Source organism: Dicentrarchus labrax, unplaced genomic scaffold (assembly GCF_905237075.1).
Source record: "Dicentrarchus labrax unplaced genomic scaffold, dlabrax2021, whole genome shotgun sequence".
Lineage (NCBI taxonomy): Eukaryota > Metazoa > Chordata > Actinopteri > Moronidae > Dicentrarchus > Dicentrarchus labrax.
In genome coordinates, this window is record NW_026136715.1 from 3302979 (window position 1) to 3324574 (window position 21596).

Genomic DNA, 21596 nt, shown 5'->3' on the forward strand with positions numbered 1-21596 from the left:
GTTTGTAGTTTGAATGAAGAAGTGAGCCTTTAATTCATTAAGCACCTGTCTCTGTTTGTGTTATAATTGGATTTGGGGGATTACTGGATTGTGTGTTTGTGGTCTGTATTTATGAGACTGACTGTTACAGGTCAGCAGGTTTACATTAACTGGAGTGTGTGTGTGTGTGTGTGTGTGTGTGTGTGTGTGTCAGTCTGAATTCCCTATTACTGCATGGATCAGTGGGCATATATGCATTCAGGTGTACTTTAATGTAATTGGCTTTTTTTGTGTGTAAATAACGGACTGACCACTGCATGTAACGTCCGACACACACACACACACACACACACACTATCAAGCCAAGCCCCCCCCCCCCACACCCACACCCAAACATGTTTCCTTGTTTCTGTGTGAACGTCCCCGCAGACAGGAGTTAAAACAACAAGAGGAGACACGACAACAAGTCCAAAATAAATCAAGCAAAAAAAAAGGAGCAGATATGAAATATTGATGCAACAGGAGGGAGGAGGAGAGGTGAGAAGAGCAAGCTCAAACCTATTTCTCATTGTTTTTTGTCCCTGAAGAGAGAGAAGGGAAGGAGAAAAATGGCAAAAAGAAAAGAGAAATGAAGGGAAAAGGGTAAGAAACTGTCTGAGCAGAAGGATACCAGTGGAGAGGACACAGGAGCGACAGTAAAATATATTCTTCACATCACACGTTGATCTTGCTTTTTCAGTTTAGAGTGTGACCATCATTGCATTATTAATTGTCTTTAATTTATAAATAATGCATTTACAGCAATATTTACAGCAACAAGATGGTTGTCACAAGCTGTATGCTGTCATGCCATGCACACAAATATTTAATTGAAGTTCAAAAGTAAGCATATTCCGTGGTCAGATGTCACAGAATATCCTTGTATACAGAGAAACTTTTTTTATTTTTTAAATCATTTTTATTTTAAGCCTGATGAGGAACGAGAGAGATGGGAATGACACGCAACAACAACAACAACCCTGTCTGCTAAAAGTGATGTTTATACTAATTTGCAACAGCAAATATGTTTTGTTTCTGATTATGTTTTCTATTAACATAATGAGGAAATGTTGTTAATTAACATATCTGGCAAATAAGTAAATGGTGATACTGAAGTGAAATGTTCACTGGCAACTCATTTTCCTCAATATCCTCTCTTAATATAATATCCAATTGCAGCAAGCAATGCATGACTCAGCGTTTTTTACGGTTATGTTTGGACTGTTGTCCAAGTTTAATACAGAGTAAGTCAACAGTGACTTTAAGCATGAGACACAGCATGTTTATTGACAATTAACCAAAATCTTTTCTCACCTTGATCAACTTAGGTCTCCAGTCAAATGCGGGGGCGCTGAGGTTGACCATGGTGCCCCCCAGCTCCTGAGACTTTAATTACCGAGAAGCAGTGCAAAGAGTAATCGAGTCTGAATGGGCCCATAATCTTGTTTCTCAAAACCAAGGTAAGAGCTTATCCAGGTTTATGAAACCAGGAAAGCGACTTTGGAATATAAAGATGAAAGTTTAAAGCTGTTGTACTGAAAGCTGGAGATTTGAGACTCGACATAATGAACTCTCAGTGAAGTGACTTCACTTCAGCGCTATTAACCCACTCGTCTGTGTGTTCATCTGTTCCTTTCATTCCCCGCTCTCCTATTTAATGTCTCCTCTTTTCAACCTCATATCCATCCTCCCTTAAATCCCCACAGAGCGAAAGGGACAGAGATGAATATGCATTGGGACGAGTCAAAAAGAGGTTAAGCTCTCACTTAAGGGAAATTCTCCTCTTTTTTGCAGTCTCATTACTGCCTTTGCCTTTTATTTTTCTTTCTTTACCTCCTCTTTACCTCCACCGCCTCTCTCTCTGCACTAGTAATGAAACATTGTTTTTGTGGGAACATCAAACGTCCAAGTCTCTGCTCTCTCTTCTCTCTGCCTTTTATTTCTTTTTTCACGTTTTATTGTATTCTTTTCATTCTTCCACAGTCATTTCCACTGATGATTATGGGCATTTTTCTTTTTATTCCCTCATCTACAAAGTGTTAACACAAGGCTTCATTAGTGACACATTCACACACTCCCTCCTTTACTTCTCTCTCTCTCTCTGTCTTATACATGGAGGGATGTCTGAAATCACACACTCTCATATGGACGGTCTCTCAAGAGGACATCTCAACAGAAGTATTTTGTCTGTCAGTTGCAGATGTCTCCTGTCTCGTTTTTTACCCGGCAAAGTACAAAACATGAGGGAACAAAGAAAGAAAAGTTGAGAGGGAGGACAGAGGGAGGAAGGGGTGAAAGAGAGAGAGACAGATGGACATGTAGAGGGAGAGAGAAAACAAGAGAGTAGCAAAATGTCAGATTTGATGTTATTGTCTGCATGTCAGGATTTCCAATCTAGAGCCGGTTTGATTGACAGGAGGGGAGGGTGGAACTTGTTGTTTGTGAGGCAAAACAATAGAAACTAGAAAGCAGAGAGCTCAATCTCCACTGAGGCTGCACAATCCTCTAAACTCGTCATTATAATGATAGAAATGGTGTTAACCTGCAACGCTTAAATGCCATCTTGGAATATGTGTAGAATATAGGAAGCCAAACCATCAGCATCAATCTGCTGCTGTGAGCTACACTGTTTGGTTTCAGGCCTTCTACCTGATTTGTTCTCATTCAGACACAAAATCATTAGTGAGGTGATAAGGTCTGGCTCACAGTATGTGGTCCAAAGGCCTCTCTGGGGCGGGAAAAAATTTTCTTAAAAAAAAAAAAAAACATTTATGGTCCTTGTTTTGTGTGCGGTGGCATTGTCATGATGAAACAGGAAATGGCCTTCCCCAAACTGCTGCCACACTGTTGATCACTGTCTGTTGCATTAGGATTTCTCTTCACCAGGGCCTTGCTCAAACCATTAAAAACAGCCCCACACAAAAAGTAGAAAAAATATATATGTCCACATACTTTTGTTCATATTGAGCATAATTTTCCAGTAGCATGACAAAAAATAAAATTCAGTGTATGGTCTCAATACTTTGTGAAAATGCAAGAATGCGTTGAAATGTAGAGGCATTTATGTCAATTACACATCAGCTGCGATAACCTGGTGAGTTGTTATAACAATATTCAAACCAAAAAGTTTTTTTAAATTGTGTCATTTAAATACTTTGTCTACCAATATTCGGTGACCATTGGGCAATATTTTGTAAAACTGAAAATAGCAAATCACCCTCACCTTTACTGCGCAATTAATGGAAATATTATTGAAATTGCAATATGGATGAGTATATGCAAATTTCAAAAGCTGCATTTTTCTAATAAAAAGGTAAAACGTGTGACAAAACAGCGTTATAATGAAGTCCTGTATTGCTGAAGAGATGGTCTGGCCTACAAATATTATTCTCCGGATGTAAGAATACCTGTTTGTTTGGTACAGAACCCCAACAATTTCACATCTTAATGATTTTAATTAAGTAATTAATTAAGTTTTTTTTCAGTGAAGAACTGGGAACAAGATTGGGTTGTGCAAAGAGGCTTGCTTCCACCCAGAACCACCCAGAGGTTCGTCACAACACTTCACAGTTGATGACTAACAGAGAAGAAAATACGAAAAATTTTACATTTAACCACAAAATGATCATTGGTGTAATGGCAATATTTTAGACAAATACTGGCTCTGCTTTGTTTATAGGAAGCGCACCATCTGGACAACCAAATGTGTTTATGTGTGTGCATACATATGACAATCATGCATGAGCACTGATATAGTAGTAATGCATTTAAGCAGTATTTCTAGTAAACCTTTTGTGGTTGAAAATTTCCTGGTTGAAAATAAAGGAGGTCTGCCTTTTCGACCCTAGTGCCTAAACTGAAGTTAAACTTCTTTATGCTATTATTCATAAGATACCAATCGACTGAGCTGGAAACTTAATAAATAATTTCTAATCCATAACACCATAAAGTCTTTAAAAGTTCATGGTAAATATCCCAAAAACTTCTAACAGCTCAGAAGTCAAACCTGAGGCTAGAATTTCCTCTGAAGAGAGTTTCAGAAAATTTGATTCCCAAATGAAAGCTCCAAGAAAATCTTTCTGAAAGTCAACTAAAGGGTACTTTTAAAATTAAGAAAATGTTTGTGTTGTTTAACTGTGAGCTTACAGACTTTACACACTGGATCAAAATTACTTTAGAGACTGTGGATGAATGTTTTCCTCCAAATTGGAAAAAAATGCCAAGAATTAAACTTTATTTGATTAGACTTTTAAGCCCTTTCATTACTTTTGTATATGACTGGATAGGAAATGCAAGAAGAGACCAGCTTCAATCCAATGCAAATACTGAGTTCTCAAGACAAATTCAAACACAATGAAGGTGTAATGAATAAAATGTGGCATATTCTACTATAAACTTTTTTCATTATTCCACCTTCTGAAGAAAAAACTATGTATATTTTTCTTTATAGTTGTACTGGAGGAGAAGAGAGAGCAGGACGAGGCCCGGCGAGTGGAGTCCAGAGAGAGGGGAAACAACAGCAGAACAGAGCCGAGGCTTTGAAGTGTGGGTATGGTTGGTGATTGATTTATCAGGCCTGTATTTCAGAGCCTCATCTCTCACTACAAACAGTAGAAGGCTGATCAGACATAAGTCACCGTAAATCACCAACACAAAGATGATGACATACACTTCACATGACTGCAGGTTCATGACTGGCTGTACTTACGAAAGTCTGTTTACCTGCAGTAAGCTTCCTCTAGCACCTTATCCAATTATTGATAGAATATGTTATATATTTTATGATTCTGAGTCGCTGCCAGCATTTCTGATTTGCTCATTGATTAAAAAAGGTCTGATAAAGAGAAAAAAGCTTTGTGAACCGCGTGTACTTCAGGGTTAGCAAGATAAACACATAATCAAATAAAACTAACCACAAGTATCTGATTCAGAATCTTGCCAGTCGGATTGGATTCGGCTGTTCAATAGATGTTCAGCGTCACACTAAACTCCTGTGAGTCTCATGTTTTAGCCTACCTCACATTTCAATAACTTTGCTAGTCATCTGTGATGTGAAAACATCAGATTTACACACAGCGCACAGTATGCATGTATGTATGTATGCATGACTCATTCACACTGTTCGGCGTCATGCTGCCCTCCGTTTCTATCAACCTTCTCTGCTTCCATAACAGTTAGTTTTGTGGTTTTTGGTCATTTTGAGACGCGGTTTGCAGAGTTTACGGCCTGCCAGGCTGTCGCTCCTGCTTTATACATGCAGCTAAAAATCAAAAGTGCAGAGATTTGACTTACAAACACTTACACAATGCACTTGGGATCTTCTCAACTGATGACACAAATCATTGATTGACATTGAGATCAGGGTTGTTATCAAGTGTTTTTTGGTATAAAGATTGCACATTCAACCCACAATGACGCTGATGAAAAGTGATCAGTTATTTCAGTTTAGTCTTAACAGTGGCACAGATGTCTATGATATTTCACTATGATCCTTTCAGTAGTTGTCAATATTCCAAAATTTCCAACCTCATGGGTAAAAAGGATCACCAAAATCACGAGGGTTTTTTCATTTTATGTCAATCGATCCAGCAGATGTTAAGATTTTCACTGTAAAACTTTGGCCTGTGGTGGCCTTAGATAAAAAGTTAGGGGATCACCAAAGTCAGAATAATTCACCCTCTGAGGAATTTGAATGTCTGCTAAATTCCATGGCAATCCATCTAAAAGATGTCGAAATATTTACGCAGAAACTAAAATGTCAACCCACATCGCTGCCAACGGTGGTGCTTTATTAAAAATCTGAGGATCACCAAGTTCAGTAAAATTCATCCTCTGTACTAAATGTCATATCAGTGCATCCAGTAGATATTTCACTCTGCACAAAATAGGTGGCCAACTTACTGACCAACAATATATATGGTCATATACAGACTATCTTTTGCAAAAGGTAAGATTTTACCCCTACTTTGCACTTGAAGTGGTGATTCTTGAAGTATTTTTTCACGCATCAGTCACAAACTATAACACTCAGTTTCAAACACATTACCTTCAATAAAAACTTCTGAGTCTGAGACACGCCATCTGTAGTGAGATACAACAAAAGATTCATATCCTCAGGATTCATTTTGAGTAGATATATTCTGTTCTCCTTTCCTAAACTCTTACACAGTCGTTATGTAAAATTAGATCACCATTTTATACTCGTCTGAGATAGGCTGTTAAGAATATGCTCAAAGACTCGGGGGCCAAACACTTCAGTCAGAATTTCATGCTAAATGTACCAAAACCCTGTTGAATCTCGCTGGTAGTGTTACATCAGATCCCGCTCATGTTTTATTTGAGCAATGTGAGCTTGTGTGGTCTAATAAATGACTCAGGCTTCCACAGATTAGGCTTAACAGGCAGCAGAACTCGCACTCTACTACACCTTTAAACATAAAGACGGACGCAGCGGGCCAAGAGCGATATGCAATTAGCCAGAAAATGTAACAGAATGGTTCAAACTGTGATTCAGAGCTACTGCTGTGAGGCTCATTGTGATGTTGAGATGGTACCTGTCTGTCAGACAGTGAGTTAGCAGCAACAAAATGAACCTCAGCTGTTGGTGTTGTATCTGAATCTATATATGATGTAAATTCAGCCTCTATGTTAAAACTACAGCGATATTTTCCTCACCTATCAATCAAACAGTGTGGGCGGGACAGCGATGTCCTTTCGATGTTTCTGTTGATATATAATTGTTCTACTAGTGTCAAATCAGCTAGCTCTCAATTTCACTTTTTCTTCTCCGTGTCTGGTGTCAAAAATATGAAATTAACACTAATAAATACTTACAAATATTTAATCTATTATGAAATGACTGATGACTGATGACTGATGATATGGTGCTTGTATTGACAAATTCACATATGATTATGATAAACTTTTAAGTTTTTTTTTTTTGCCTTTTATTGGCTTTATTATATAGTGACAGCTGTAGATTGACAGGAAAGGTGGGTAGAGAGAGAGGAGATGACACGCAGCAAAGGGCTGCAGGTCGGATTCGAACCCGGGCCGCTGAGTCTCAGGCCCTAAAATTGTCCCTGTGTCTTAGTCTGGAAAGACAAAAGGTCCTCAAATTTGGTTGAGGATTTTCCTTTCAAACGCACACATACACACACAGCCATACAAAGGAAAATCCAGAGAGACAGATCAGAGAGTGTGTGAGTTCAGAGAGCTCAGAGAGAGAAAACTAGAATCCACAGCGATACAACCGTTCCTCTGGGCTTGGAACATAAAGTTCACACACTCGAGGAGAACGTGTCTGAATGTGTTTGTATGAACGAAAAGACTAAAAGAGAAAGAAAAAATCTGTGTGTCTGTGAGTGTGTGTGTACACCTGCAGGGTACACGCTAATAACATGCATCACTGGAGCGCACACAGAGATAAACTAACAAACCCTGCGCAGGCCCGAGTCCATGTACTGTCCCAGATTACACAATCTATATCTATCTGATGTATCTATATCTATCCATCTATGTACAGCCATCCCTCCATCAGCTCCATCATCAGTTCTCTGCTCTATCATAAGTTCTCTGCTCACTGAAACTATGAGGAGAATATGGAGGTTCAACATAAAACTGGTAAACCCCAAAACCAAAAAGAAGGAAGGAAAATGTTCTGGGGCCATGACTGAACTTAATGCATCAGTAAGTCACTGATGAGATGTATTTCGCTGCCATTTAGCCGATACTAGTTACTAGCAGATACTAGTCGAGTTTGGATTGACCAGTAAGACTAATGAGATATTACTGATCGACTGGCTTTATTGGTTTATTTATTGCACAGGATGGTTATCATATGCTACAAACAGATGCACTCTCATCATTTCTAGAGAACCACGCAGAGGGTCAACTCAAAAACATACAGTCCTTGTTCCAGTAAAAGCCAACAGTCAACGAAACACTTTGCTTATTTGAATCACTTCGTTCAGTTCAGTTCAATGAGCCGTTGTCACTGGTAATGTACTTCAGTATGTGCACAAGTAAATGAATGCATCATCGTTCAAATGTAACCTTGCGAGGCAGCTGGCAGCAAGATCACAAACTCATCAGATCATGTGAGAATCCATCTTGCCAGGCTTCAATCTGTGAATTTGTGACAACCACAGTGGTTCTGGAACAATCCACATCCATTGAGGAAGAACTAGCTGGGGGTGACACAGTGAGAAGACCCTGTTTGTTAAACAACAATGGCAGCTGCGAAAGAGGTTAGCATTGACGCTGCGAGCAAAGAACAGCACTGATACCTTTTCGTGATGGAAAAGATAATTTCACTGTTCTCTCATCTGGCTTCAGTCGGATGACTGAGTTATATGGTTCATTGATCAGTGATTGGTTGAAGATCGTGACAGATGGTTCATTCAATCACCTCCCGAGTATTTTTTTAAAGTTGAATAGTTTCCCAGATGGTTCTATGTAATAAACGATCTACCGCAGTATGGTTAGACTGTTGCTAGTCCAAGCTAGCTAATTCCATTCAGCATTAACCTAGCCTTTAAGCACTGCCTCGGCTCAACGTTCCCTAACCTTGAACATGTGGTTATTATAACCAAGCAGTTATTCTAACCCAATACACAATAAGCCTGTGCCTAAACAAAATCTTAGTGTTCTCATTTCTGAAGATGGATTTTGTAATGGATTCAGGAGGCACTGACAAATGATGTTGTCCTGCCAATAGGGACGTCAGATGATAAAATTCTTTTTCAGCATGTGTCACTGTAAAGGGCAAGTCAAAATTATCTATTTTTCTGTTTAATTAGGAGGACTTGTTGATTAAAAACTGAGCAAACCTGCAGATTCTTGCTGCTGCCTGTCTGTAACTCCTGGAGGAGGAATCCCTAATCCTCTGCTGCTCGTTCTGAGGTTTATTGCATACTTTTTTTTTTAGGCAGCTTTTTCTTATTGGAATTGAGGATTTAATGATACAGGGTGTTGTGTGCTGTACAGATTGTAAATCCCCTTGAGGCAAAATTGTGATATTGGACTTTATAAATGAAACTGACTTGACATATGTCCTAAAATGGAAGCTCAAATTATAACCCACTGAGAAGGAGATAAAGCGACATTAAGATATCTGACCACACCAACTGATCAGAACATTGGTGAGGATTCACGCGACAGTTATCAGTAATTGCTAAGGTTTACAGCTGCACAGGGAAGAGCAAATAGAGTGGAGGGGGAAAAAAGCACGTAGGAACCCTCAGGAGGGAAGCGGCTACTTTCAGTCCGTCTGGCTGGTACTGACTCAAAACATAAAACCCTCCATTCACCAGCAGAAATGTTAAAATACAGTCTGCCTGTCCCAATCCATCAGTTGATAATGATCTTATTCAGATGGCAGAGTGGAGATAGTCTGACTGAGCAGTTAATTTGGAGCAAAGGGCTGTAGAAACAAGATGAACTTTCTTGATCCCTGAGGAGAAACTGGGTCATTACTGCAGCTCTGAGGCTGGGAGCGAGCCGCGAGGTGGTTCACTGTTCAGGAGGATGAAAACTCTGCTGACGATGTTTATACAACGAACTCTGTGTCCAACCAGTTATTAGGAGTTAGGACTGTGTGGATTAGATTAGTGTTGTACCTGTGTACCATTGCTTTATTTCTGTCAGGAAGATGTCTAAAATATGACAGTACAGCGTTTTGATTCATCATGTTTGATTGCATAAAGTTGGAGAAAGTTGTCAACATCTGTATATTCTGATATAAAATATCAAATTTCCCCACCAGACAAATTGAATACTTTTCTCAAGGATGATTTAAATGTACAACAGAGAAGCGAACAGCTATCCGTCTCACTTTTCATTTAGCTTTGCACACAATTCTGCTTTTGATTGCTTTACAGACTTGAAGGTGCAGTCAGCGATTCTAATCCCACACACTTTCTTGTGAAATTCAGCGAATATCTCCTCATGGTCCACTGGCTGTCTGTATTCGTCCACAGTCCTGGCTCTGTATATGGGAAACAAGCATCATTCCAGCCAATCAGCAACAGGGTGGTGTTATTGCACAGGATAGGGGGGAAGGGGAAGGAGGCTCCACCTTTAACCGGTAAAAGCCGCAAAAGAATCACTAGAACATGTTCAGCAACAGATTGCCCCCACCCCCCAATTAGTTTTCTGTCAACTTTAGATTTAAAAACCTCTGCCTCCACTCAGTCTTGTGTTACAAGGTAACATGTTTAGTTTGATAAATCAACCACAAAAATAGGCTGTATATAACTGCTATATTATAAAACAGATATATTATAAAATGAGAAGTCAAAATGGCCATTTATTTCACAATGAATGAATTAGTGTGTAGGCTGCTGTTTGGAATTGAATCTATATGTAATTCAATGCAGGGGCATCAGAATCTGACAGTTTAATCAGGTTTATTCACAGATAGGATGTTAGGTGGGGGCACAACCAACATTATACATAGCTCTGGTACACAATAGTGTGTGCTGGCATGTGTGCATGCTTTCATTTCGTATCTACCTGCAGGGCACATGCTAATAGCATGCTTCACTGCAGCACACACAGCAACTGAGCATTTGCAAACCACGTGTGCTGCCCTACATACAGAACACAAATGCACACAAACACGTTGAGACGGTGTTGAAGAAGGGGGGGGGATGAGAGGCACGTGTCAGACTTTTCAAACTTAAATGCAACAAAACCTCCACCTGCACCCCACCACCCCCCACGCCCCCCGCCCAACCTCTGTGTTGATTTTAGGTTAACAACTAAACGCAAAAGCAGAGCGACATAGAGGGAGAGAGAGAGAGAAAACAAGTGACAAAGACAGATCAGATGACAGGGGCAGCTATAGCAGGAAATGCTACATGCCTTCACACATACACACACACACACACACACACACACACACACAGGAAATTTGATTGACAGCTCCCTCAAGGGCTATAGTGAATTATTCAGCACAGTCTGACGGACCGACAGACAGGAGAGCATACAGAGAGACAGAACATCAGTCAGAGACACAGGCTGAGGGGAAGACAGACAGATATTAAGACAGGAAGACAGACAGAGAGACATACAGACAGACAGACAGACAGGCAGGCAGAAGGCTGTGGATCATCAAAACTTCCCCTCCAGGCATATTTTTATTCATAATCAATAACTCTATTGAATTTTACATAAACCTATGTGCATTCAGTCCCCACATTTTAAATTCTTAAAGAGACACGTTTTGAAATTCAGTGTGTTGCTCCACCTGCTGCTGGCCACCACCAGGGAGAAAAGTTACAACTCAAACATGCAAACATCAACAGAAAAGCAGCTTGTAGTTTAACGCATCAGAGCCAATTACACAGACTGGCCAATGAACTCGCAGCTAGTTAACCTCAGACAGATACGCTCCGTGACAGGCTGAATTCTGTCACGCTGTCCCCACAACCAGACCACCGGTTATTACAGAAAGAGCTCATAGTTACCTTCCAAAACAGTAAGCATAGCTCACCGTTCAGTGAAGGTTGGTTTATCTGCATGTCTGAAACTCTGATTTACTTTAAGTGCTAAAAAAGAAAAGAAAAGAAAAGAATAACAATTTTTTTTCCTTTTTTCCCCATTTTATTCATTTTTAAACATGCAGCAAGTTATCACAAAACAACAGGAAGATGGACAGTAGGTTGCAATTTTTCAGATGAGGCCTAATTAGTGCTGAAGTAGTGAAGTATAGAAACCGTTCTACAGTTCACCTGAGTAGTTTATTTTCCAAATGTAAAATGTGCTGTTGAGTGCATTTATTAAAATATAAATATATATAATTTTAAACCTTATCAAAAATGTTTGTTTGTGTACTGACCTAAGGATTAGAGATGTGAACTTGTGAATGGAAGGCTGTTGGTTCAATCCCCCAAACCGGCAGGATAAATCTGGGTAGGGCTCCTCCCTCATTATCGCCACAGAGGAGGCCTCGAGCAACACCGTTAACCCTGACCGCTCCAGTGAAGCTGCTCCGTGGCAGCAGAGGAGACTGTGGTCATACTGGACGGTGTGAATGTGATCATGGCGTTTTTGAAAAAGAGCATTTTGATAAATAAAAGGTGAAAAAACTCATAATGTTTTTATTAGAGACGAGCTGATGTATTTGAATGGCTTGTTCTGTGTGAAACAACAGTTTAAAGCTTATTCAGTTTACAATTTTACATCTTTCCTTTAACCTTTAGCCAACTTTCAAAATAGTTGTGTATTATTTTCTGTTGGACTAATCGATAAATTTATTGTTTTAGCTAAAAAAAAACTACTTTATTCTGATCCTCTTTTCCTTTACGCCAACTATAAAGGGTATGTTTTACAGATATATTGGTACAAATGTTGTTTCATTTTGGTTTGCTGCAGCCTCTAAGTGTCTAAATTGGAGTTTCCACTTTAACAAATGCAGAAATTCAACCATACAAAGCAAAAATACTCACTGGTTAGTTGGCTTGAGGCTACTATTTCAATTTTACTTTAAAGACTGAATCCAGAGTCATTTGGGTTAAACATTATGTCAATTTTGAAAATGTCTCTATTGTACCTGCAAAATATCGACTGCAGAGACAAAAAAAAAGGTGCTTTGAAAGGGACATTTTGTTCCTATGTCTGTCTTTATGAGTCTATCACACTGTCCATCTGTCTGTCTGAGTCTGTGTTTCTGACTGACTTTCAAGAATCCCTCATTTATTTCCCTGCAGGCTGTTGGATGCGGCAGGATCATACCTTGAGGGCAAAAGAAAATGAGAGAAACCTCTCCAGCCCTGCCAGAGCACATAACTTTACCAAGAAAATCATAGTAATGAAACTACATTCCTCAAGAATTAAAAAAAAGTAATATTGGAAGGACCAGCCACTATTTACTGTTTATCACGTAATCGTTGAATGTTGTAATCTTCCAGTTCTCGTGAAGACAAAGAAGTAGCGATCATTTCCAGCTGCCATCTTAGTTTTGGTCAAGGAATGGAGAAGTACCACAGAAATTACTAACAAACGCTCATTCACTTCCACATTCGGTAAAAGGATGGAACAAAAAGTCTGGACATGTCCTCAGAAACATGTTTTTTCTTCATGATTCTACTAATTATTTTAAATTTTATTTTAGTTTGACAATGCACAGTCGTGAGAAAAGAAACTGCAAAAACAGGGCATGGAAAAGTGCAGCAAACTTAGCTGCTCAGATTTTAGCCTCAGAATTTTGCGATATTCAAAACAGTTTATTTAATAACCCGACGACTTTGTCAAGGCTTTACTTCAATTATTTTATTTGGAAAAAACATCAGCGTACTTTTGTGACTTGAATATATTGATATTACAGGACAGCATTCAAAGATTGAAACTGAAACATAACCAACCTTCCACCTAATGTTCCCAAAGAGTGTTCCTGTGTGCTGCAGCTGTTCAGAGCTCCTGAATCTGGACCGACTGCTCCATACTTTATTGCAGGCAGGTCATGTTTCGTTTTGTAGTACAGGATAAAGAGTTCCAAATTGTCCAAAACAAACACCAATAAAGAAACTCAAAACCCAGCTGAGATTATAGTTTCTGCGTCGCACCAACTCCACTCACAGTCTCTCCTGCTCTCTCCAGGTGTGTCGCATCTGCAGCTAATTAGCAGCCTTAATAACTTAGACTGTGTTCTATTCTCACACCAAATCATTACAGTATATATGCAATATAAACCTACTGCATAGTCAGGCTTAGGGAGTACCGGATTACATGTAACTAAGGATACAAATAAGATAAATAATCTATTACAGTTACAGAAAAATTATTTTGTAGGATGACAGTTTAAAAAAAAACATCAGCTTTTCTTTAAAACTGTTCGTGAGCGTTTTAGAAGCGGAGCGTCTTCAGAGCGTGTTGCCTGCCATACGTTGTTTATTTGTGTGTTTTGGATTAGGTTACTGACTACATTCTTTAACAAGTAATTAGTAATTGTATCGAATTATATTTGAATTTTTTCCTATTTTTACCTTTTTACTATTTCCTTTGAGGGACCATGGTATCCATCAACAGCGAAAAATAAAATCAAACAGATTTTGTATACACACAGACTCTTATGAGTTTATTTTCTTAAGTAACTTTGAACAACCGCCAAACACAAAACCTGCTCAGAATTAGTATGAATGGAATTGGGACAGTGCAAGAATGATCGTAATTACAAATGTCTGCAAAAGATTCAAAGATTTCATCTGTAGAGACAAATAGATGAGAACTCACACAAACTGCAGCATCAATAGAACATTTTTAAACTCTTTTCATTTTATCATAGAGGCCTTTGCAGTAGATCATCGATTGAGCAGTGCAGGGCTCAGTGAAAGGGGCTGCTGTAAAGACAAACAGGGATAGATAAGAACAAGAATAGACGATAAGGAGGACCCTATATGTGTTCGGCCTGGGCCTCCAAAATACTTCATCTACTCTCATCTATTTAATAGAAAGGCTGGAAAAGACGCGTTCCAGGTATGAAAAAAGGCTGAAGTTAAGTTTTACACTTCCATGGACGACAATATATTGTAAGGTAAAAGATCTGACAGGAGGACCTGCTGACCTTTTATTGTTATTCTTCCAACATGGCTGCCAATTGCTCGTTACCCCGGGGAGCCACCATCTAAAGAGACACTGAGTGACAGCCCCCAAAATTAAAATGAAAAGTAAGAGCAATAATCACTGACAGTCACTTCATTCATGAATGAACAGTGAGCAACACACACACACACACGGACACACACACACGGACACACAAAGATTTGAATGATTCAGCATATTGAGCTACACTGAGGCTGCCAGTTATACACTCGGGCTGATTATTAGCTGCACCCGGAAAGACACGGCTAACAGTCAGACCACCTGAGCTGAGTGACCATTTGGAACCAATTCAATTACTTCTCTCTGGGACTGATTGATCTGGTCTGGCACAGACAGGAACCAATTGGATTGTCCTAAAAACTGCAACGCTGGCCGACCATTGAAGTCCAGGCATAACTGAAGCTGATGCTTTATTCTGTCCACCTGTCTGTCCATCTGTCCATGCTCTGTCTCCCTACCAGGATTTCTGTGTGTCTGCCTGACTGTCAGAATCTTAAAAAAAAGAGGAATGTCTAAAATCTTATGAAACCTGATGACAAATAAAACAAAAATGCAGCCGTCTTAGTTTGTAGTTAGCATGGTAACATTTGCCGATTAGCATTAAACGAAAAAAAAAAAAAAAAACAACCGGTAAGAATGATCGTAACTGGTCATAAACACTGGGCGAGATGGATGAAGAGTTAACAGATCACCAATGTGAACGCTTTATCCTGAGGGGGGCATGAACCTGAATCTGATGGTGATACATCAACAACTGTTGTTCAGATGTCATTCACAGCCAAAAACACAACAACCTGCTGGTGGCACTAATTCAAAGTAAGGCGATCACCAAAGTCAGTGGGATTCATCCTCTGCTGAACATGAATATCTGCACCATATTTCATCACAATCCATACTGAGAGATTTTCTCTGGGCCAAAGTGGTGGACTGACCAACAGAATCAATGCAAAGCAATGCCACTGCCATGGCCAAATTTTTTTTAAAAGTTCCTGAAATAGGCTTTATGAAGAATATGAAGTCTCCAAATGGCCTCAATGGGCCCACAGTGTTTACACTTCTTTGCTCTCAGCTCGCTTTGGTGAACAAAACTAAATTGTTACTTTTTAAAGATTATTATTTAAGATCTAAACCTTGAAGACCTGAACACAAACTCTATTCATAGAGCCTCTGCTATCTGATAAACCTGGCCTCGTCCTGCATTAGAAAAGTTCAAACAACCAAAGAGCTAATAGAACAATGAGAAAAAACACTCAGTTTGTCAAAAAAGAAGCCTATTAAGTCTGTATGATTGTTAATAAATGATTTAAAAAAAATACAGACAGAGAATTGTATAAAAAGTTTCCTAAACAGGAAATAATCAACTGAAAATTCATCCAAATCACTAATTTTACACAAACTTCCTGCTGTTACTGAGTTCACTGTTTGGGTTCATTGTACAGTTTTGAATGTAATATTAAATATCAGTAAAATATTGAGTTTACTCAATGATAGAAAAGGGGGTCCCTTAAGGAAAAAGGTTGGGAACCACTGGTCTAATGGATCAAATTCTGATAACACAAAAACATTTCTGTGATGGTTACACAAATGTAATCAGACCCCCTGGCCTGTGAGACTAAAGTCGCTTCACAGCCCAGGGGGCTTGGGTTCAACTGATTGAAGACAATTGCATTATTTATGAGGAAAAGCAGATTAAATGCTGTTTATGTTTAACATTTTAGTGGCGATGCTAATGAGTTATAAACATCTTTGTTTACATCAGCAATTAAAAGCTACAATAGCTACGCAGTACATTTAGTCAACTCATTTGCATTGATCAACAATAAAGGTTAATAAAGGTCACTTTAAATCTACACTCAGTTTCCAGTTTATTAGGTGTTGATTCAACTGTATTTGTACTGGTTATTGTGGGGGATGAACTGTGCTGTGTTATACTGACAGGAGTTTCTAATATTTTGTCCATCCCATGTATATCAATGAGGATAACTACAAGAGCTATTTGTATAAAGCAATAGCACCCAAAACGGCATCCTCCAAGATGTTAATAAAGTTGAATCAACACCTCTCTGAACAACATTCAAACCTCCATGAAGGGGAGATTTATTGAAGGCTGTTGTATTATGATACTGCATTAGTTTTAGCTCCTGTAGGTGTGTGTAATCTTTAAAATAAAACATCAATTAATCCTCTTATGGTTTATAACGCTCAACAAAATCAAGGTTACAGTGTGATAATGAGCTAAAATCACTTCTGGAGTGAACCCACCATCTCTCGCAGTGCTTCATCTGCTTCAGCTTCAGAGATTTCCTACAATTCCCAGAATGCCTTTCAACAAACCCCAGATAAAGAGATGCGACCTTGCTGCTTTTCAGCTGCGGATTTTAAATGTAGATGGAGAAAGCGATATCAACAGCTCGGCGAGAGTCTCCAGTCGAGAAAAGGTCAGTCGAACTTGATTCAAAACTCAACCTGTCTTCATACTGCAATGCATCATGGGTTTTCTCCTGCTCCTGTGGCTTTGAATACTGGTCTGTGTATCTCTTTTGAGATGTATTTTTCCACACAATTGTTTAACGCCATGGGAAAAGAAGAGATTGACACCTGAACTTGATCTTTTACATGACTGTAAAACCCACTGCTCTCACACTGCTGCTGGAAATATCTGGACAATTATCAGTAATCTTCAGAGAGAAACCTGTAAGACAGACTGTAATCACCAGTAGCTGTTCTGTTTGTCCATCAGTATTTACATGGATTATCCTTTGATGACTGACAGGGAAATGCAGAATAAAGAAGGAAGATGATAAAAGTCAGCAAAAACAGGGATTTTTCCTTAATCCAGTGATTTGAATTCTAAAAAAAAACAAAAGCTCAGTGGATGTTTGCTGAAGCCGTCACATAGAAACTAATTTCATCTCAGTGTAGGTTTAATTTTTCTATCTGATTCTAAATCAGAAAATGTTCCAAAACCGTAGAAGACTTTTGCAAAGAATTTGAAGTCAATGAGGTGTTCGCTATAAACAGGCTGAATATTAAAACATGTTTAGCCAGCAGGAAATGCAGCAGACAGACAGAAACACAGAAACACAATCTTCTCTGAATGAATAAAGGTTAAAGAGAGATTAAATATGCATCTGGTACCTCTAACTGTTTATCAGCTTTACCAAATCTAATTTACACTGCAGAGACTCAGGGAAAAAACGTTGGCACCAAAACAATGACTAACTTTTGTAAGGTCCATTATAAGTCCATAAAGAAATATTGTTTGGGTGTCCATATACTTTTGACAAAATAGAACACATGGCATTTCCTTACAAAGACCCTTATAACTGCTGGGAGGTTGTAGCTCATGGGTGGAGCCGGTCGCCCACTGGTCCTTGGACAGCACACTGAACACCAAATTGCTCCTGATGGTCAGTGTGTTTGAGTGGCAAAAACCTTGTAAAGCACTCTTTATAAAAGCACCATATAAACGTAGCCATTCACCTTTTATAACATAGCTTCTCACATGTGTTAGGTTTAGACCAGTGGCTCCCAACCTTTTTCCTTAAGGGACCCCTTTTCTATAATTTTGTAAACTGACGACCCCTGACTTAGTGACATATTTTATAGATTTAGATATAGATACTGTATCTAGATATAGATTTGATATATTTCATATTATATTCAAAACTAGGGAAAGATAGCAGTCATGGTTAAAAGAAGGTTGGTAGAAGACAGGATGGTCTCACATGTCCAAGTCAGACACATCCAACCATCCATCTCAGGATCCTCCATAAGACTTTCTGTGGAATTATAACAAACTTTGCCACCATCTGAACCAACGACTAATGCTGTTGTTTTTGAGGTGAGGTCTCCCGATTGTGGGTAGCCAGGGTCCATCTGGCAGTGCACAGGGAAAAACTGTAAATTTGGGAGGGGCAGACAAACACAACAAGGTATCCAAAATACCTCTTGTCTATTTTTTGTAAATAAAAGTAAGTTACAGCCTATTTTCTACTGCCAAAAACAAGCTCCGATCCAATGCACTTACTCTGCAGTGTAATTTCATTGATTTTAGGCCTGTACCCAAATGCCAGTCAAGTAACTTTCTGTTTCTTTTGGCTTTTCTTCTTTCTCTCCATCATTGTGTATTAGCATCTTCTCCTCACGCTGGCTCTGCCGAGTTGCTTTGACGCAAAATCATGTCAGTTCCTCGGGTGATTGACGTGAGCTAACACATTCCAGCTTTGAGAATCAAAATGCATACCACATGCAGGTTTCATACTGCAGGATTTGATTTAGTAGAATAAACCACATGAGAAAAGAAGAAGATCAAACCTGAATCACATTGGAAGGGGGGAATCTGAAATGGGATTATTCAGCTGCAGGTGCACCTCCTGAGCCATTTCCACATGCTGAATGAATCTCAGCTCATCAAATTTAAAACTGAAGTCTGATTCAAATCGGAGACACACTGAGCAGTGTCCAACTCTCCCGGCAACTATCACATTAAAACAAACTCATTCTCATTCTCCAGCTCTCAGCATCTTATTGTTGTTCATTAACGCAGTTCATTACAGAGTCTGCATGTAATTATACTTGTGCGAATTCCCACATGCTCTATTTCCGAATTACTGGATGCAACATCAGTTTAAATATTGTTTTTTTCTGTCTTCTTCTACATTCACAGAGGGGTCAGAGGTCAGCCCTGCAGCAGGTAGTTAAGGGACTCCAAAACACTTCCGCAGGGTGGTCAACCCATTTACTCACATGGCTCTGTTAGAAGTGATTTAATTCCTCTCTGAGAGGTAGAATTCATTGCAATCTTAACCAGTGTTTTATCCTATTTGTCATGCCATTGTTGTTCAAGGGTCTTTGAGCAAGGCACATCTTGCTTCAGTGACCCTTAACCTCCCTGTTAAAAGAGGCTGAAAAAGTCAATTCAAAGGTGTCGACAGCTCGTCGTGGAAATGTCAGACGATAAAAATTGTGTTTTTCCTAAATGTTGAGATAACTTAAACAAAGAAACACACTTCCTGCAACAACATTAACAGAACAGGCAGATGAAAAAAAAAAAAGCTTCCTGCTGAGCCGGCAGCCTGACCGGCTCTGGAAAATATCATATTTAATAAAAAAAGTTTTTTCATTACAGCACAACTTTTCTGTCAGGTTCTGCGGGGTACAACTTAAACTATTTTCTGTCTCCACTGTAACATTGTTGTTTGTAACACTTGTATATTAGTACTGCATTACTCAAGTCTGGTCCGGGTCCAGGGTCTAGCCTCAGGGCTTTTTTCTATTATCTCAGACTCGTCTCAGTTTTGTGGGTGTTTTGACTCTGATTTGTTTCAGTCTCATCTATTACAGTCTTTGTTCTTTTGGTCAAGTCTAGTTGGCTTCTTTCTTTTCTTTCTATGTTTTTGTTTCAGCTTTCCTGCCTAGCATCAGTGGCTGCTCTCGTAGCAGGACAAACATGAGGCTCTGTGCAGGTGGTGCTTATATTCTACGGTGCATCTTTGCCATTTAAACATCCTCAATTTAGATGTGTTATATGCACAAATCAACCTTACTTTCATAGGTAGATTGCAATGGTGGAGCAAACACTCAGAACCTTTACTCAAGGATAGGTACCAGTACTAAGATGTAAGAATAAATGCTCCATTGCAAGTAAAATATCTGCAATTAAAATCCTACTTAAGTAAAATTATTTAATATATTAATATCATCAGTCAAATGTATCCTGGTAAAGTACTAAAAAACAGAAACGTAACCCCTGTGACTATAGATTATATTATATTTTACATTATGAGACAGCTAATGTTGCATCAACTTGTAAGTGCCATTTTAGCTGCTCGAGGTGGAGTTTAGCCCAGTGGTTCCCAATCTAGAAGCAGTGTTGCAAGACACAGAAAGTCGAAGAGGTTGTGAGATGGTAAATGGGATATGAAAGAAGAAAAAACTAATTCCTGCAACACAATTTTATATTCATTTCTTGACTTTTCTGTTATTATAGTGTCTCTTGTTGTGAGCGTTTTGCCTCTTTAGGCCTTGAACGGTTGTTTAAATAAAAGCTGAGAAGTTCAGAGGGCAAATGTCTCTTCAGACACCAAAAACCTTGGGAACCTCTGGTTTTAATTTGAACAAGGCATTATATTTGCTAAGCTTATCATACAGTTGTTGTAATGTTGTAAAGTTGAACTATTAAGTAACAAAAGTGGAAACAGTGCAAGTGTATTTTATTTCCAATATAATCATGTATTATATGTACTTGTATATGTAACTGTATATATACATTTTTCAGAGGTGTTATGAAGAAAATAATGCAACATTTAGGCAAATGTATTACATGCCTCAGTTTCTGATCACTGTACCTGCTTCTGAATTTGCCTCTCTGTTGAGGAAGTTCTCTGTTGTGTGTATACTGTATATACTGTGCTTTTTTAACTACTGTTGTAATATTGTTGCACTAGCTGTATCTATGTTTTAATTATTGTATCGACATGCCTCCTGTCGCTGCCTCTTGGCCAGGTCATCATTGTAATTGGGAATTGGTTATCAACTGACTAAAGGTAAAGTAAAACAAGAAATTCCAAAGGACTGAACTTTTACCGTTGACTGTCACACATTCTGTCTCTGTCTTGACTGAAAACTGCTCAGACTGGACTAAAGTGGACTGGATTACAGCCCAGGTGCTGCATATAAATTGTAATTCTTATTTCTGCCAGTTGGTTGCTTATAAGAGACGTTTTCTTGTGGTTTTGATTGACTTAACATAGACTGTGGTTTCATATCACATCTGTGATGAACTGACAGCTGATGGTGTGTTAACCTGAAGTACACAAGATGTTAATTGTTCATTTCAAATGTTTAAAAAAATATAAAATTTCTAGAGACATGGAACATTGTGAATCTTTCATATTCAATCACACATTGGAGGAATAAAAAAAACACACACACACACACACACCTCTTACAGGAACAAACACATTTTAAAG

General features: G+C 38.8%; 1 protein-coding gene across 1 annotated transcript in view; it reads right to left on the reverse strand.

Annotated features, from left to right (window-relative positions):
- The window catches only part of xkr7b (XK, Kell blood group complex subunit-related family, member 7b), a 64891-nt gene that overhangs the window by 41900 nt on the left and 1395 nt on the right, over positions 1 to 21596 (reverse strand). The gene's annotated exons all lie outside the window — the stretch shown is intronic.